The following is a 17,885-nucleotide window of genomic DNA, read 5'->3' as shown; positions in this document are numbered from 1 at the left end:
TCATGCTCCTAGAAGAGTTCACTGCTGCTTTCCTGACCCTCACTGGTCCTGCTCTGACGCATCCCCTACAGCACAGCCTGAGGGATCTCTGTAAAAGGTAATCCTGGGCCAGGTATGGTGGTGCACACCTGTACTCCCAGCCGCTCTGGAGGCAAAGGCAGAAGGATCCTGAGTTCAAAGCCAGCCTCAGCAATGGTGAGGCACTAAGCAACTCAGTGAGACCCTGTCTCTAAATAAAATACAAAAAAAAAAAAAATAGGGCTGGGATGTGGCTTAGTGGTTGAGTGCCTTTGAGTTCAATCCCCAGTACCACCTCCCCACCAAAAAAAAAAGGTAATCCTGTCGTGGCACTGCCTGTTACTGTTGCTTTTAGGATTTTAGGATAAAACTTAAGGTCCTCAAGTGTGTGGCTTGATTCGACCACCCAGCCCCTCTCACCTGCTCGGGTCCCCCTTAGGGGGACCTTCTTAGGCTTTTGCTCCATGAGGTTCCTTGTTGGATCTTGAAAATCCTAGGTGTGTCTCCACATCAAGGCCTTCGCATGTGCTCCCTGCCTGGAGGACTCTTACATCACTGCTGTTGTTGTTGTTCCTAAATCTTTAAGTCTCCTTTGTTTGTTTGTTTGTTTTGTTTTGTTTTGTTTTTGAGGGCGGATACCAGAGATTGAACTCAGGGGCACTCAACCACTGAGCCAGTCCTCAGCCCTGTTTTGTATTTTATTTAGAGACAGGGTCTCACTGAGTTGCTTAGCATCTTGATTTTGCTGAGGCTGGCTTTGAACTCACGATCCTCCCGCCTCAGCCTCTGGAGCCACTGGGATCACATGTAGGTGCCACTGAACCTAGCTAAAGTCTCAGTCTTTAGCACACCCTTTCTATGTCTTTCTGACTCATTGGTCTAAAAACAGACAGTTCCTCCCAGCAAAACCTTACAGTCTCCTTCACTCACACAGTACCTTCTTCTCACTTGCCACAGTTTGTCTTTTTCAATCTGTTTGATTACTTTGCCCCTCTCAATAGGCTGCTATCTCCAAGAAGATGAGGGACAGACAGACATCACTGCCACTCAACTCCCAGCACCAAAGATAATGCTTGATATATTGGTGCTTTTTAGGTTAAGTCTCATAATACTCGAATTAAAACATTTACTGGCTCCATAGATGAATAAATAATAAATGAGCAATTTCTGAAAAATTGATTTGGTCTAGATTAGTAAGGAGAAAGTCAGGAATCTGGGCTTAGAAACTCAGGAAACATAGAAACTCAGGAGTCTGGGCTTTATCAAGCCATCAAAGAATTTTTCCCTGGGATGGTGGGGGTGATAGAATCAGATGCATATCCATTTGATTCATGACGGAGACGTGTATAGAATTAGGAGGTTGGGAGTCATAAGAGGTGGTAGCCATAATCCAAGCAAGATGTAAGGAGTGTCTGTCTGAGGGTGGCCCTGGGGACAAAAATGTAGACCCCACACAGCAGGTGTACCAGAGGCAGAGCTAGTCATGAGATAGAGGGGCAGTTTCCAAGACCCTCTAGTTCTCTTTCCCCCTCCCCCAACACTGGGAAGGAGCAGGCTCCGAGCAGCCCTGTGCAAAGTTGTGTATAATTAAGTCAGAAGGTTTCAGCAGAGGGGAGGGCGTTGTTTCGTTTGAAATTGTCTCACTATTCCTGAACTAGAAGCCTTCGCTGTCTGGAAGTAATTTTATAAGTCATTGGATGTGTGTGTTACAGCGAACCATTTGGAGGGGCAAAATAGCAACCTGGTTTCCCTGATGGGCTCCAGAAAGTGCAGCCATTGGGGCTGAAACCCTTTAATTGAGGAAATGTCACTTTTCCATTTCAAATGGGGGAGGGCAGCTAGCTGAAGATTTTAAAAATATAAACCCTCCCTCCCCATGCTTTTGTCACTGCTAAAGTCATAGCCAGGAGGTGGTCTCAGCCAGACCCAACTTCAGCCATCCCTGGAGGGGATGCAAAGTCGCTCCCTGAAGCTCCCAATAATGGTGTTGCATGGGTCCAGATAAATCAAGCATCAGCAGCTGCCTTAAGTTTCTTAAGACAATACCTCTTTGACTGGCACTGAGCCCAGCTCAAGCAAAAAATATTGAAGAGGAGGGGAAAAAAGAGAAGAAAAATAAAGACAAAAAGTAGGGTGGAGGGAAGGGGGAAGGTTTGTTGTGTTACCTTGGACATTAAAAAGGACTGAGTCATTGGGGAGGGTTCCCCTATACCTGCTTTAGCTGTGTGTGTGTGTGTGTGTGTGTGTGTGTGTGTGTGTGAGAGAGAGAGAGAGAGAGAGAGAGACAGAGAGAGAGAGAGAAGAGAGATAGGGGTGGAGGAGAAGGAGAGAGGGAGAGAGAATGAGAATCAGAGAGACAGACACATGGACAAGTGCCCACCAGGTCACATAAGGATCAAAGTCCCTGGGAGCACAAGTCCAGACAGCCCACAGGAGAATGCAAGGGCCCAGAAGAGTGTGACTGAGCAGTAGGATCCCTCTGCCTCCGCAGGGAGGCTCTCCAGGAGGGGCATCTCTCTCCTCTTTGCCTCCCCGAGTCCCTATTTGTAGGAACCACACAGGAGAAAGCACCACAGGCCCCATCACCTAGCCCATTCGGTATTTCAAAAATAGGAAAGGCTTTCCAGAATTTCCATCTTCTCAAAGTAGTTAAAATGCAAGAGGGAGGGGGAGGAGTTGAAGGAGGAAGCACACACCCTTATTGGAACAGTATTGTTTTGAAAAACTTCTGCCCTCTGGGGTTGAATGCATTTCTTGGCCCAGTGGAATCAAGAGGTACCACGATAGCTCCAGAAATGTTTCCAGCCCCTGACCTTGATATTTATTTGCAAAGCTTGACAGGAAATCAGTGCTATGTGTTCCATGAAAAACAAAGGAAAATGCAGGAATCAGAAAAAACAACAGACTGCCCTAAACAGCCTTACATCAATAGACTTTAAAGAAAGTTAAATGTCAGAAAAATAGTTTCCTTTGACATGGAACCTTTTGACATGTTCTGAAGACCCGCTGTGTGCCGGTTCCTGGGCTAGGTGCTGACAAACTCTGTGCCTTGGGAAGCTGTTTCCAGGGTGGGGGCTGGGTGCTGCTGAGATAAAGGCCTTAAGTGAGGGATTTAGATTTCTCCATTAAGGCACACTAGGATGGGAGAGATTGTTTGGGAAGATGCCTAGGACAATATAATATTTAATCTGCCTTGTGAAGATGACAGGGGAATCAGATGAACAAAGAAAAAAGTGCATANCTTTAAAAAATTTTTAATTGCCATATGTCCTTTTTTCCACTCCTATACTTAGATTGGTTCTTCTCTTTTGATAGCTATCTAAATATTATACTATATACAAGTAGCATAATTTATCCAATCTATTTTCCATGAATATAAATTGAAATAGTTTGCTAGATTTTTCTATTATAAATTATGCTGTAATCAACATTCTTTTACATGTGTATTTATAAATGTGCAGAAGGAATTCATGGAAGTTAATGCTATAGAAATATAATGGGAAGGTCAACAGGAATTACTATTGAAATGCCAGTAAAATTTGCCAAATTGTTCTGCAATAAAAGACTTTGAATTCTATGAAAAGTGGAATCTGGAAGGCTTCTTATCCTCTGAAGAGATTCCGATTATAGTAGTGAGGTATGGTTTGGAGACTAATATTATTTAAAACATTACATGACCACTTGCTTTTTGGACCCATTGATCTCAATGCAAGCTCTACATTAAATTGTGTATTGTCCTTTGAAGTTAAATCTGAAAACTTCAGAAGATTATTGACAGAATCAAAGAATTCTTAAGTAATTGGAAGGATATGCCACGTTCATGAATTATAGAAAGAAGTCAGTTCTCATCAAATAGATGAGTGGATTAAAAGCCATCTCATTGTCTAAGAAGAATGACAGAGCATGAACAGGTGCATGGGAGAGAAAGAGAGAGTACTTTCATACTAACAAGGGAATTCTTTAAAAAATAAACAAAGTTAGAAAACTTACAAAACAGATGTTAAAATCGATCCCAAAGCTATAGCCATTAAAGCAGTGTGAGCTTGTCACAGAATAGACCAAACAGGGCTAACAGAACATAACAAAGTAAAAACTAAGTATATTCTGTTACTGGTGGCTGACTAGGATGAGAGTACAATAGAGGATGCCTTTTCAATATATTGTGCTAGGTCAATTGGCTTTCCATGTTGGGGATAAAAATGAATCTTGACCCCTAGCTCTTACCACACAAAAATAAAATTCTGATAGATTGTGAGTCCATATGTAAACTAACATATTAGAAGATGATATATGAAAATATATTCATGATCTTCAGATAAGAAGAGAGTTTTGTTTTGTTTTGTTTTACCAGTACCAGGGATTGAACTCAGGGGCACTTAACCACTGAGCCAGATCCCCAGCCCTATTTTATATTTTATTTAGAGACAGGGTCTCACCGAGTTGCTTAGCCCCCTGCTTTTGCTGAGTCTGGCTTTGAATTCGTGATCCTCCTCTCAACCTCCTGAGCTGCTGGGATTATAGGCATGTGTCACCACAACGGGCAGGAAGAGATTCTTAAACGGATGCAATGAACATTTTGAAAATGATAAACTGGACTATGTAAAAATTAAGATGTTCTGCTCATCAAAACATATCATTAAGAATGAAGGGGCAAAAGTAGGGTGGGAGAGATATTTGCAATACATATATCTGACTCAAATTTTAATGAACTTTACAACAATATGAAAAAGACAAGAAAACTCAAGATTAAAAATGGGTCATCTAGGCATGGTAGCACACACCTGTAATCCCAGGTGGAGGCTGAGGCAGGAGGATTGCAAGTGAAAGCTAGCCTCAGTAACTTAGTAAGGCCCTAAGCAACTTAGACCCTCTCTCAAAATATAAAAAGAGTTGCTGCTCATTGATTAGAGCCCCTACGTATAATCCCTGGTATCAAAAAAAATAGATTCTTATATTTCTTGTAATAACATATCAACTGGCCTCTAAACACAGGAAAAGTTGCTCATTTCATTGGTCAAAGAAATGGGAATTAAAGCAATGTGATACCTTCACATATCACCAGAATGACTAAAATGAAAGAGAAATAATACCAACAAATGGTGCTAGTAGATGAATACATCAGTACAGCCTCTTTTGTAAAGATGTCTACTAAATTAGATCAGGGTACTATTTATGCCATTTATCTAATAATATGTATTGTCTTGAAAAACAAGGGTTGGTTTTTACATAAGTATTTCTTAACTCCCTGCCCAACATTTTAAACTTCTTGGAGTAGGAATAGTGTCTCATCTGCTATACAATCAGTAAAGTAAATAAACAGAAATATCTGTTGATGGTGCAACTGATCAGCTTACTTTCATGTTACAAAATAAAAAAGACAAAATCCTCTCTAATTTATTGTTTCTTATACATATATATACACATGTACACTTTTTCTACTGTTGGAGTATGCTGGTCTCTTAGGTGTCAGGTAAATAATCTACTACATTTCCATTTCTGGAAATTTATCCAGACGTCTATTCTCATTTATTTATGCACCAGTGTTATGGTTTGAATCTTAAACATCTGCCAGAGGTCCCTGTGTTAAAAGGCTTGGTAGCCAGCCTGTGGCACCATAGTGGAGTTGTGGAACTTTTAGGATATAGGATCTAGTGGAAGAAAGTTAGGTCACTGGAGGTATATCTTTGAAGGAATATTTGGACCCTGACCCCTCCTCTCTTCCTTTTACTTCCTAATTGAGGTGAGTGACGTCCTCTGTCATGCACTCCTACCATGGTTTACTGTTCTCCTATAGGACTAAAGTGATGATCAAGTGAGCATGAACTGAAACCATAGCTAAAATAAATCTTTCCTCTTTGTGAGTAGATTATCTCAGGTATTTTGTTACTGTAGCAGAAAGCCAACCAGAAACTGTAATAGGTACTGAGGGTACAATGAAGAGCATATATGATTACATTCTGGGCCTCATAGCACTTAAACCCAACTGGGATAATCACAACCAGATCATAAAAATGGATGTTTAATGACCAATGTAGATGCAATCTGAATAATAATTAATGTGTCTATAAGCTAGGGACTTCTGCCTCTGTGATCCAGTAGAAACTTCTATGTCTCACATACAATAATGTAGCCTAATTTGTGTTGGATTAATTGTCTAAATTTCCCTTTAGTACCTTAGCTCTGAGGAAAGTGTCACGTCTGTTTTTCCATTGCATGTCCAGCACATAACACATGGTTGAATTAATTAAAAATAAATTAAGGTACATCAATGTGATGAAATACTGAGAAATCAATAATCAGATGATATATAATCATATGCCTATAGTTATAGAAAGCTTTTCACAATATACCATTTAGTGAAAAAAAGTACAGTGTGTGTGTGTACATATATATGTACATATATATCTTAAATATATATTATTTGTAGCTGTGGTAAAAGATTTAGTTGAATGTACAGACATCTCCCCAGTATCAGCAGGGTATTGGTTCCAAGACTCCCTGTGGACACCAAAATCCTTGATTATGTCTATATGTTTTGAAGTTTCCAATGGAAAAAAATGATAAAAATGATGTCTAAAATAATTAAGATGTTAAAATAAAAATTTTCCTATTTTCTAATCACTGACTTTGGCAAGCTTCAGCTCAAACACAGGGTTGTCTGCAAAGAGGTAATTTCTTCCCCGAAGCTGTAGGTTTTGAAAGGTAACATGTCCAGTCCAACATGTGCAGTTTTGGGGACATTCCAGGATAACTGCTATTCTGTCTATCTGCCCCCTGTGTGGGGTGGAAAATTACTGGTTGTCTGGGCAGGACAGCCTCCTGCAGTGGCAGGCCTGGCTCAGGCTTCTCCCTGGCAAATATTTCTTGCCCTCAAGGAGATCTAGACTCCTTGGGAGACAACAAAGAACAATAACAAAGAACAGGATGATCCTCCTCAAGGCAGTGTTAGCCAACTTTTCACTACTCTAACAAAATGTCTGAGATATTTATTTCTACAGGTCAATTCCTTTGGCTCAGTTTTAGAGATTCCAATCCATGAATAGTTGGCCCAGTGGCTTTGGGTCTGTAGTGAGGCAGCACATTATGGTGGGAGCTCATGAGGAAGTAGAGCTGTCACTTCCTGGTCAGAAAGCAAGAAGATGAGGAATTTGGGGGAATACCACAATCCCCTCCAAGGGCATGCTTTCAATGATCTAAAGATCTTCCATAGGATCCAACTCTTAAAGGTTCAACCACCTCCCAACTCTGTCCCCTAGGGACCAAGCCTTTAACACATGGACCTTTCAAGACCTAAACTGCAGCAAAGGCCATGGTATTTGTACTGTTCAGGTAACTGCTAGCCACTCCTAGATATACCAGGAGATGAGAATTGACTCTTTTCCCTCTTCTCAGCTTATTTAACTGCATTTGAATATTTTTAATGTAAAAGTATGTGCTCATGGTAGAGAATTTAAAAATCATGCAAAATATAAACAAATAATGCATGTATGACTTTTCCATCTAAGGAGTGACCACTGTTAATATTTCAATAAGCCACTTTTTCATACCTCTTCTCCCTTTCTTACACAGTTGAGAGGACATTGTATATTCAACTTTTTAATCTCATTTTTCTGGGCAGTTTATGATGAATATTTACTCATGGCATTAAACACATTCTAACTATCATGGCTTAAGGGAGCATGATAGTTCACTGGATGAGCACCTACTATGTGCAGTACAGCTAACACTGGGAAGCACCAATCATTTTTAGAAGAGTTAGACAAGGGGATTACCTCATCTGATTCTTACAACTTTATGAGCACTGTTATGAATTCCTTTACTCAGAATATAAAAGAAAAAAGGTCCTCAATTGTTGAACTCTAAAGCAGCTGCCCACAGTCACAGGGATGGTAAATGGCAGAACCAGGATATGAACTTAAAAATATGACTTGAAGCCCACCTGCTTAATTGCTATTAATGCTGCCTCCCCGGATGACTGACCCTTATTGAAATAAGCTGTATGCAGGCATGGGGCAAAACTGTGCATTCATTTATTTAATTCTCACCATCATTCAATTATTCTCATTCTCATTTGTAAAATGGTGAGAAAAGTTGAATCTGAGAGAGGAGAGATGATGTGCTTAAGATCAACACAGGTAGGAAGGGGCCATCTCAAGTTCAAACCCAGGTCTCTGACTCCATTCCCCAGCCTGCTTGTCTCTCTGACATAAAACAGTCTTGCCACCAAGTTCAGTGTCATGGAGTTTTTTCTCCTAAGAGTTTGAGTTATTCCATTGAAGTCTTTGACCCATTTGGAGTTAATTTTTTATCTAGCTTCATTCTTTTGCATGTAGATGTCCAGTTTCCCTGGTGCCATTTGTTGAAAAGACCATCCTTTCCTGGTTGATTGGTCTTGGCACCCTCACCAAAAATCATCTGATCGTATATATAAGGGTTTACTTCTGAGCTCTCTATTCTACTGGTCTATTTATTCGTCTTAATTTAGTACCACAGTGTTTTGATGACTATAGCTTTGTAGAAAGTTTTGCAGTCAGGAAGTGTAAGACCTCTAAATTTGTTAGTCTTTTTCAAGATTGTTTTAGATATTTGTGGTTCTTTAAGATTCCACATGAATTTTAGAATGGATTTTTCTATTTCTGGGAAAAAAAAAAGGTCACTGGGATTTTAAAGGGGTCCATATACAAACCAACAATTATAATAAAATGTTGTGTTTGGAGCCACTGATCTTCCTGCATTAAATGGTAAGAATTTCAAGGGTAACCATCCACATTTTCATCCCCACAGAATCTCATATTGAATCATGCACTAGACAAAACTCAAGTAATGCCTCTGAATGAATCAGGATTAAAGAGCATCAAGTACTTATTTCCTTGTCTGATAAGAACCAAGACATTTCAAGAGGTGAACAAAATGGACTGAAAATAAACAGACTTTTTTTTATGAATAGATTTCAGATTTCTCTGTAAAATAAAACAAAGTCGAATCCTGGCTGGAACAAACAAATCATAATTTCCATGATTATGTAAGAGCTACAACGGATGCAATATAAAGTGTGGGGTTTTTTTTCCTCTGCAGATTAAAACAAGTAGAACATTCCCTCCTTCCACCTCCTCCAGCCAGCAATAGCTTAATAAAAATCTAAGGGTGATATATACAAAGCCCGACCGTCAGGGATAAGTGGTTTATTATTTCAGAGGCTACATTACCAGCTGCATACTTATTGTAAATGCTAAGAATTGGACATGGTTTATTCTATTTATAGCATTTAATGCTATTTTTTTAAGTTTAAATAAACTAAACAGATCGAAGAATCGAAGTCCGCATAGTAATGTTGTTATATAATATAAAAGGTATGAAACATAAACCTTTTCCTTCCTTCTGTGGAGTCTAATGAAACTGCCAGTTGTTTATTTTAGCACAAGAAACTCTTGGCCTGCAGAGCACAGGAAAGACAGAAGAAAAGCTTGCTTTGATGCTTCTAGAATTAACCCAAGAGGTCTTGTAAACCAAGATAGCAAAACTGCCTTTATTCCACCAGCCCAGACCCTGTCTCCACTGTGCCCCAAGTTCTTGGCAAACAAGACTCCAAGAGCTCAGAGGAATGGTCCAACAGAGATGGTGTGAGGAAAGAGATTTCACTTTTATACAGGCCAGGAGTATTTAGCCTTTTATAATACACAAACTCCTTTGAAATCTGATGAAATATAAGTTCTGATTCTGCACCCATGGCCAAATACAAACATGCTTGCAAAATATTATGTGTAATTTCAGGGGGTTCACAGATAAGAGCCTCAAGTCTATTGAGTGCCAATTTGGTGCTATGTACTGTGTTACAATGTCACGGAGGGAGGCTGTGGTGGCTGGTGCGTACCACCCAGCCACTGCTGCAGGCAGGCCACTCCGGCCCACCTCTCACTTCCCTGCATATGGGATTATGGAAATGATGCCATAGAACACTCTGGGGTCTCCAGTCCCTTGCCAGAGCTGTCTTCTCCAATAGCTGCCACCCTCTCCATACATCTCATTGAGGTCCTGAACTGGAAAGGGGATTCCTTCTGGCCAAAGCAACCAGCTCAACCTGAATCAAGACTACACACGCTCAAGGGGAGAATCACCATCTCTATTAGGTCAAAGGAAGTAACTTTCCATCCACAATGGCTCAAGGAAAGTGAGTCCCCATATACACTGCCTTTAGGTATTCAAGTCTTTAGTCTAAACAGGAGAGGGAGGCACAGTTGGTCCAGGCCTCGGGGAGGGTGGCTGCTGGGCTCCTGTCCTTTCCCTGAGGTCTCCCTCTTTTCTTTCTTTAATATGTTTTTTTTTAATCTTTGGACTATCAATTTTATTATACAATTTGTAAGAAACAGAAATTTATGAAGAACCATCTGTGCTATCCCAGAAGCATGGAAGAGAGGACAGAGAATAGCAGGAACAGGGGAAAGTATCCAAGGGTAAAGAGTCTGCTGTCTCTCACAGGTGGAGGCAGAGGATACTGTTGGATCCAGATGTGCTCCTGGCTGGAATCCATGTGGAGAAGCCTGAGCCAGTTCACATACTTCACTCCTGCAGCTGTTTGAGACCATGCCTGACTGATGCCCTCGCCATGTCGTCAGGATCCACGGAGCTCAGGGTCTTCTGGCTGCCCATTGTTTTGTCTGTTTGAGCTCTGTGTACGCATTGGAGTGTGTTTCAGAATTTTGGTCCACAGAAGCACAGCATACAACAACACAGTTGTTGAATGCAGTTGGTGAACCTCCTAGTCACTCCCTTTCAGTCCTTGATGTTGTCATGGAACTGCCCTGGGACTGTCATGGAGCTGCCTTGGGAGGATCAGCTGTCATCAGCTATGACTCACCTACTAAGGATCAGTCATGGGTTGGACCTGGGGGACACAGGGTCATGCCGGGGGGCTGTGCTGGGAGTGGGGGTCCTTGTGTACAGGCAGTGGAGATGAATGGCAGGCACACTGGCACCACCCCTCCTTTTCCTCAACAGCTTGGCCTCTTCAGGTAGTTGCTATACACGGGGCAAGATGGGAAGGGCAGTACTCTTAGGGTGGACACTGGAAGGATCCACAGGGTCTGGTCAAGGCCCAACCTCCCCAATGCACAGATGTCCCCTGAAACATGGGACCCAGCTGGTTATCTGGTGCTGGAGTATTAGGTACTTAGCCATTGCTTCATCATATGTTTTTATTTACCAGGGACACCCAGGTATTATAGGGGTCACAACTCAAGTCAAACATGATTGTCACAATTGTGGGGTCAAGATATTTTGAGAGTAGCTTGCTAGAATGACTGGGTAAATAATTCTCACCCTGACTCAGCATGGATGCCCAATTATTTGCTCTATTTTGGGCCTCTGTGTGGAGACCACTGTCAGTATTTGATGGATGAGGCTCTGTGCTCCCTCGGAGACATGCAGGGGGAAGGTGTACCTTGCCTGCACAGTCTGCTTCTTCAGTTGCTTAGCAGTGGGCCCCGTAAATGGGTATCTCCTGTGACCACGAAATGCAGAATTACACCCAGGCTCCAGATGTCCACTGGGGGGGTCCTCATATTTTTGCCACAGGATGACTTCAGAAGATATACAGGAGAGTTCTCCAGAACTAGTTCAGTTTCTGCTCTGTGATGAACCTGGCACTCAGGCCAAAGCAGATGAGTTTGATGTTGTCTCTAGCATCCACCAGGATATTCTCCACCTTCAGGTCCAGGTGTATAATACCCTTCTCATGACAGTAGTGCAGGACACTTGCTATCTGGGCCTCCTCCTGCACTGGAGTTCCTTGATGTGGTGCCATAGTTGTCCCCCACATGGCATGCTCCATGACAACATAGATATTTTCAATGGTCTCAATGACCTGAAAGAGTTGGGTCACATTTTGGTTTCCCTGGCCATCATGTTATCCAGTTCAGATAGGACGGGCATGTTCTGCTCTACCTTTGACCACCAACTGGCCCAATGAGGAGATGTTGGGCTAGTTACATATGGGTGAAGTCCCCATGCCTGATAATGATTCATGAAGGCGGTCTCATAGTGGGAGCTAGGTCCCTGTTATACAACCTAAGATGGAACACCAACTAAGGATGCTAGATAAACAAACAAAAATAACCCCCACAAAACATACACACAAAAAATGAAACAAAACGAAATCCCAAGTCAAAAAACCAATATCAAAAGACCACAACCACCAACCAAGCTATCTGGGAGTTTGAAGTGTCACCACCAAGAGCTTCCTGTGCTTATGGACAAATCCCAGCTACACTCAGCCTCTTATATAGCTGGTGTTTGAAATTCCCTCACAGTGACTCCTTATGAGATCCAAGTAAGAAATGGCCCAGTCTTTCTGAGAATAACTCAACAGTGGTCAACCTGCTTTTTGGTTTTCAGGACCTCTTTAACTATAAAAATAAGCATATGAAAGGATTCTGGAAGCTTTTTGTGCTAGTGGATTATGGAGACAGATATTTACTTGTTTAGAAATTAAAATTTGTAGGATAGTTTTATGGTCTTCATAACTTTTGGTTCTTAAAGACCTCATATCTACAAAACAAAACAAAAAAACACAATGTGACATATATTCATCTAGAAAGTGATGATGTTTAGGTTCAAAGGCTAATGAGAGGTATGACAGAAATGATAAGTTTATTGGTTAATAGATTTGCCAGGAAAAGAATCCCAGCATGGGAGAACTGGGGACAGTAAAGAGACTTGCTAGGCCCCTGTGTAAACAATTTGGCTTTGCCTAAGGAAAGATCCAGAATTTACCCTCAGCACCTAGGAGGTAACCTGTTATACCAGACTGGAATGTCTATTTAGGGAGGAAGATGGCCACACTAGATCTTAAGGTGGCATCTGGCCATTATAGGAAGCTCTACCAAGTGGGTTAGATTGGAGGCCTTATGTCACAGAGTTGCCCTGAAGGCCTCTGAGTTCAACCATATACGTAATCAATCCTTCATAACTATGCAATGAAACACCAATGAAAACTCAGGTGAACTTTGGATGGCAATGCTTCATGATCCTGTCACAGTTTGATACCAGGGCAACACATCCCTGAGGACAATGGAAACCTTCACATTTAGAACTTTCCTAGAATCTGCCCTAAGTGCCTTTTCCTTTTATTTTGATCTGTTTGTTGTTGTTGTTGTTGTTTTGTGTTTTGTTTTGTTGTGCCCAAAGTACAGCATAACTGTGAGCATAAAACTTGTAGTGAGCTTTCAGAGTTCTCCTAATGAATTATTAAACCTGAGGTATTTTGGGGAGCCCCCATGAATTTGCAGTTGCATAGCTGAGGATAGTCTTGAAACTGTCATCCAACTTTTGTGTTGGATCCTAATTCCTTGGAGTTGGTGTCAGAAATGTTGGGCAGACCTGGCACCCTGGAAGAGTTTGTCTTTATCCTTCCAGATTGGCTAACTGAGTAGCCACTTTTAAGCAGACTCCCTGAAAGATAGCTTCCCATGGGCTGGCTGGAAGGCGTCAGAGAATTTCTAGATCCACAGCCACGAGGGGGAATCTAGTTAGAGTCCACCTGGACTTCTGATGTGGAACAGTGGTGTGTGAGAACAGTGGAGTATGATTAATTCAATCGAGGTAAGTAAAGAAACTTTCCCTTGGAAGAGTCACTCATTTAGCCCATCATACTTGGGGTTCACTCCAGAAAGAATGAAGATAAACTTGGCAAAAACAAACTCAGGTGCAGCTGAGTCTCAGCCTTATTCTCTAGAACATTCTTATAATCACCTCAGTTTCTAAAACCAAAGAAATGCCTAAGTGGGACCGATAGGTGACATATTGAGGTCCCTCCTGAAGACCATCAATAATATTTGTATTGACTGCTTATATCTTAAAAAGAGCACCTGGCATCCAAGCTACCACAGGGAGTTGGCCTTTTTCATTGTCTTATCCATTTTTAATTATTTATTAAGGCAGAAAATTAGGTGGCAGATGTCTAGTCAGTAATGAAACAAGCTAGTAAGAAGCTTCTGCAAGGTAGAAAGCAGGTGACTAACATTTCCAGTGCTCTTTTCTTTCACTTTTTCTTTCCCTTTCTCCCAAACTAGCAAGAAAGTCAAAGTGACAGATTAAGTGGAAATCAATACCACTCTGCTCCTAAAGTGCTTGAGGCTTCATCAATTCATTATTAAATGTGTATTGAGTATTTTGTGTGCTTAAAATACCATGCTAGTCACTAAGATGGAGGAGCTTTGGTTCAAGACTTTAAGATAGGATCCTGTTCCAAAGAACTCACAGCCCAGAAAGGAAAATAGGATGAATACACCTGAGAGTATAAGAAAAGCAAGATACAGTGGAGACTATACAGAAAAAATAAAACAAATGAGTAACATTATATAGGAATCCAGAGGAGGGAGATTTCATGCCCTTCTTGGATGAACAAGAAGTCCCCAATTTTATAAGCATTAACTAGTGTTTTAGGTCACCTAAATAACAAAACATGATCATCACAAAGAAAGAGCATTAATTAGATGAGGAGAGACTTAGGATGTGAAGACCCTGAAGAGATACAAAGAAAAAAAAAGCAAAGAAGTAACTTTTATTTATATGGAATTACCCTAAGACAACCTACACCAAAAGAGTCAGCTAGCCTCTAACCCAAGGGCTAGATCTTATCACCCTGGATTTTTGCAAGAGAAGGCAGGCACAGCGTGATCCCAGTGGCTTAGGAGGCTCAGGCAGCATCACAGGAGGGTGGCTGACTGGTGCTTCAATTAAGTCTGTTTAATATAAAACAAAAAGGTGGGGAGGGGCAGGAAATCCAAAGTTCAGGGCCACACTGCTGGAACACTCAGAAATGGCTCAGTAGCTCTGAGGGGGTGGAGGAAAGGGAGAGAGGGAAACATCAATAAAGACCCAGGGGAACAACAGAGCCTCAAATCAGGCCAGGTGGACCCTGGCATTGAGATTTCAAGCAAATGCCAGTTCTTAGCAGGTTGTAAGGAGATGGCAGGGAGTAGGATTAGGAACTATGATTCATGTCTTTGATACAGAGAAAGAACACAGTCTAGAGGAAGTTAAGCAAGGGCTTAAGTGACCAGGAAAGCAACAGAGGGAAAAGGAAAAAGCTCCATTCCCTGACTGTTGTGCATACAGACAGGAATGGGGAGACTCCTGGACCATAGGAGCTGATCCATGAAGTCCTACAACTTCAGTAGAACTGAAGGTTCAAAGAGTCCATCTACCCCGTGTAGCTTTACCTCTGGGAAAAAGACAAACATGGAAAAAGGAGGAAGAAATGGCCCTGATGGTGGGAGGGGAGTATCCCCTTAAACTCTGAAAGTCAGTAGAAAAAATATACTTGGGTATACAGATGGCAATGCGGTCAGAGATTTGAGTACTATCAAATGAATCAGATTTAGTGAGAAATGTGGTTGGGAACCTAGGGTCAGAAGGAACTCTACTTGAACCTCAGAGAATTGTTCTAGACCAAGGGAATTGTTCTGGACAAATGTTACTCAATGAAACCTTTCTGAAGTGATGGAAATGTCCTGCATCTGTTGCTATCCAATATGGTAGCCACTAACCTCACGTGGCTATTGAGTGCTTGTTGCTAGTGTCCACTTTATTGGACAGTGTACTTTCAGAACAAAGAACACGTTCAAGAGCATATGTCAATAGAGTATTCAGAGAGGCTGCACTCACCATAAATAAAGTTGACACCAAGTTGGTTTGGATAAAGTCATTGATAAATCCGTGAGAACACTAAAGGAAGTGTGTCATGGACTGGCCAAGGCTGCATCTCTGAGATGTGGTTAGAAACACTGCCACATTCTACCCTGCTTCTGACGAGATGGAATGCTGAGCCTGACTGACAGAGGTAAATCAGAGGTTTTATGGACTCCTGTGTTTTTCTTTGATCCTACTACCCCCACCCAGGCAAGAGATCAGCAGGGGATTGATTGCTACCTGAAAGGAAGTTATATTTTCTGGACTTTTGCTAGGGAAAACACAATTTTAAATTTAAAAATCTCTTCCTGATGTGTATCTAGACTAGTTACCAGGTTTAAACCTTCTCTCTAATTCTTTTTAAGCCTTATTTCTAATGTTTTAAGAATAGAAAAGCAAACATGCCCTATTTATCTCAACAACATTTCCTTCTCCCATAAAGAGCCAAGGATTGGCTGGGGTACCCTAGGAAAATTTTGGAAGCTACCGAGGAAACAGTGGGACCTTCCGACCAGACTGGGACACACTGCCTGGTTCCTGTGATTTTGTCACTCTTTACTCTTGAGATAATTCAGGAAAATCTACAAGCACTTGGAGCACAAAAAATTTCAGACCATCCTAACTCTCCTCTTCTGCCATTTTCCAAGGTACAGTTAGGATCAAATAGTAGGATGGAAAGTAAGGTAATCAGAGGAAATGAACCCAGCCTTCACCAAAATAATGAATTTACTGAGAAAGAGAGACAAGCAGAATAAAAACACAGACTCTGAGAGACCATTGCTTCTTCTCATTGCCTGTTGGTCCTCTTAAGCCTCAGCTTTCTTGTCTGTAAAATAGAGACAAAAGTATTTACCTTAGGAGAGACTATTTGGATTGAGATTTAACAGCCAAATGTAATGTGTAACCTTATTTGGAGACTGATACGAAGAAAACGAAAATAAAAGAAATAATTCTGAGATTATAAAAAAAGAAGATGAGCTGGGCATTAGATAATATGAAAGAATAATTATTCCAATATTTTGAAGAAAATGTCCATATTTCTTAGGGAGTCAAACTAAGATGTAGAGGTGACATAAGTTCTATAAGTTCTAGAATTGAATGTAGTTATGATGAGGGAGGGAAGAAAGGAAAGAAGTAGGGAGCAAGGGAAGGGATGGGAAGTGAGGGAAGGAAAGGAGGGAGAGGAAGAGGAAGGAAGGAGAAAGCAAACAGGAACTATTGTGTTCGAAATGCTCTGGATCTACCCAGCTAAAAAGTCAGTTTATCCAAGCCCTCCTCTCTAGAACACATCACCACATCTAAAACCTAAACCTTCCTAAAACATTCTCAAATATGAACCACACAAGATGCTGGCTCCTATTGGGGGGCTACCTGTAGGTATTACATATTCTCAAATCAATCACTTGACATTTTTACGACATCACAAAATCTACACCTTTGCTCCAGCCTAAATCAACAACAAAAGCATCGGCCAAGACTGCATATATTACAGAATCCTTGTAAATCAGCAGTTGCCTTGAGGCTCTGGGGGCCTCCAAATTTGACCAGCTGTTCAAAACAGTAAAATCTCATTAGTTCGATGTCCAACCACTCACCAGTGAGGCTTACCTTAAAGTCAGGAGAGCTCAGAATCCAATGGGAGAATAACCAGGAAACTTCTGTATTTTTGAAGTTAATTAACAAGCTGAGAACCTGATTTCTTGTCAATAGGAAAAAAGAGGTAGCGTGCTATTAAAGGTTTTCTTTTTTTTCCTCTAATTACTCGTCCCCTTCCATTTTATGAGGGTACACCTTTTTCTTGGTAGAAAAGAACTTGGAAGACTCCTACTTTTCTAAGATCGAGTTGAGAAATCAGATGTTAAAAGCCATTTATACAAACTTCATGTTGACTGTTTTGATCCCTTGAAATTCCGACTTTGGCACCAGTCTGGAAAAAGACAGCATTAACCTTCATCCCTGATGAATCCCTGCTAAATAACCTTATGGAAGGAGGGGCATTGTTTATCAACATTTAAATGAAATCCACTAAGTAGCAGCGATGTTTCTTAAACACATGTCACAAAACACTGACATGGTTGTCAGCAAGTGTACAGAGCACCAAATCCATCCCAACATCTGTCAGATGGTGAAAAAAGAAAGAACTAAGCATCTGTGGGTTGATTTTTGTTTGTTTGTTCTTT

The sequence above is a fragment of the Marmota marmota genome, unplaced genomic scaffold (assembly GCF_001458135.2).
Source record: "Marmota marmota marmota unplaced genomic scaffold, marMar, whole genome shotgun sequence".
NCBI lineage: Eukaryota > Metazoa > Chordata > Mammalia > Rodentia > Sciuridae > Marmota > Marmota marmota.
This window is presented reverse-complemented; position numbering follows the sequence as displayed.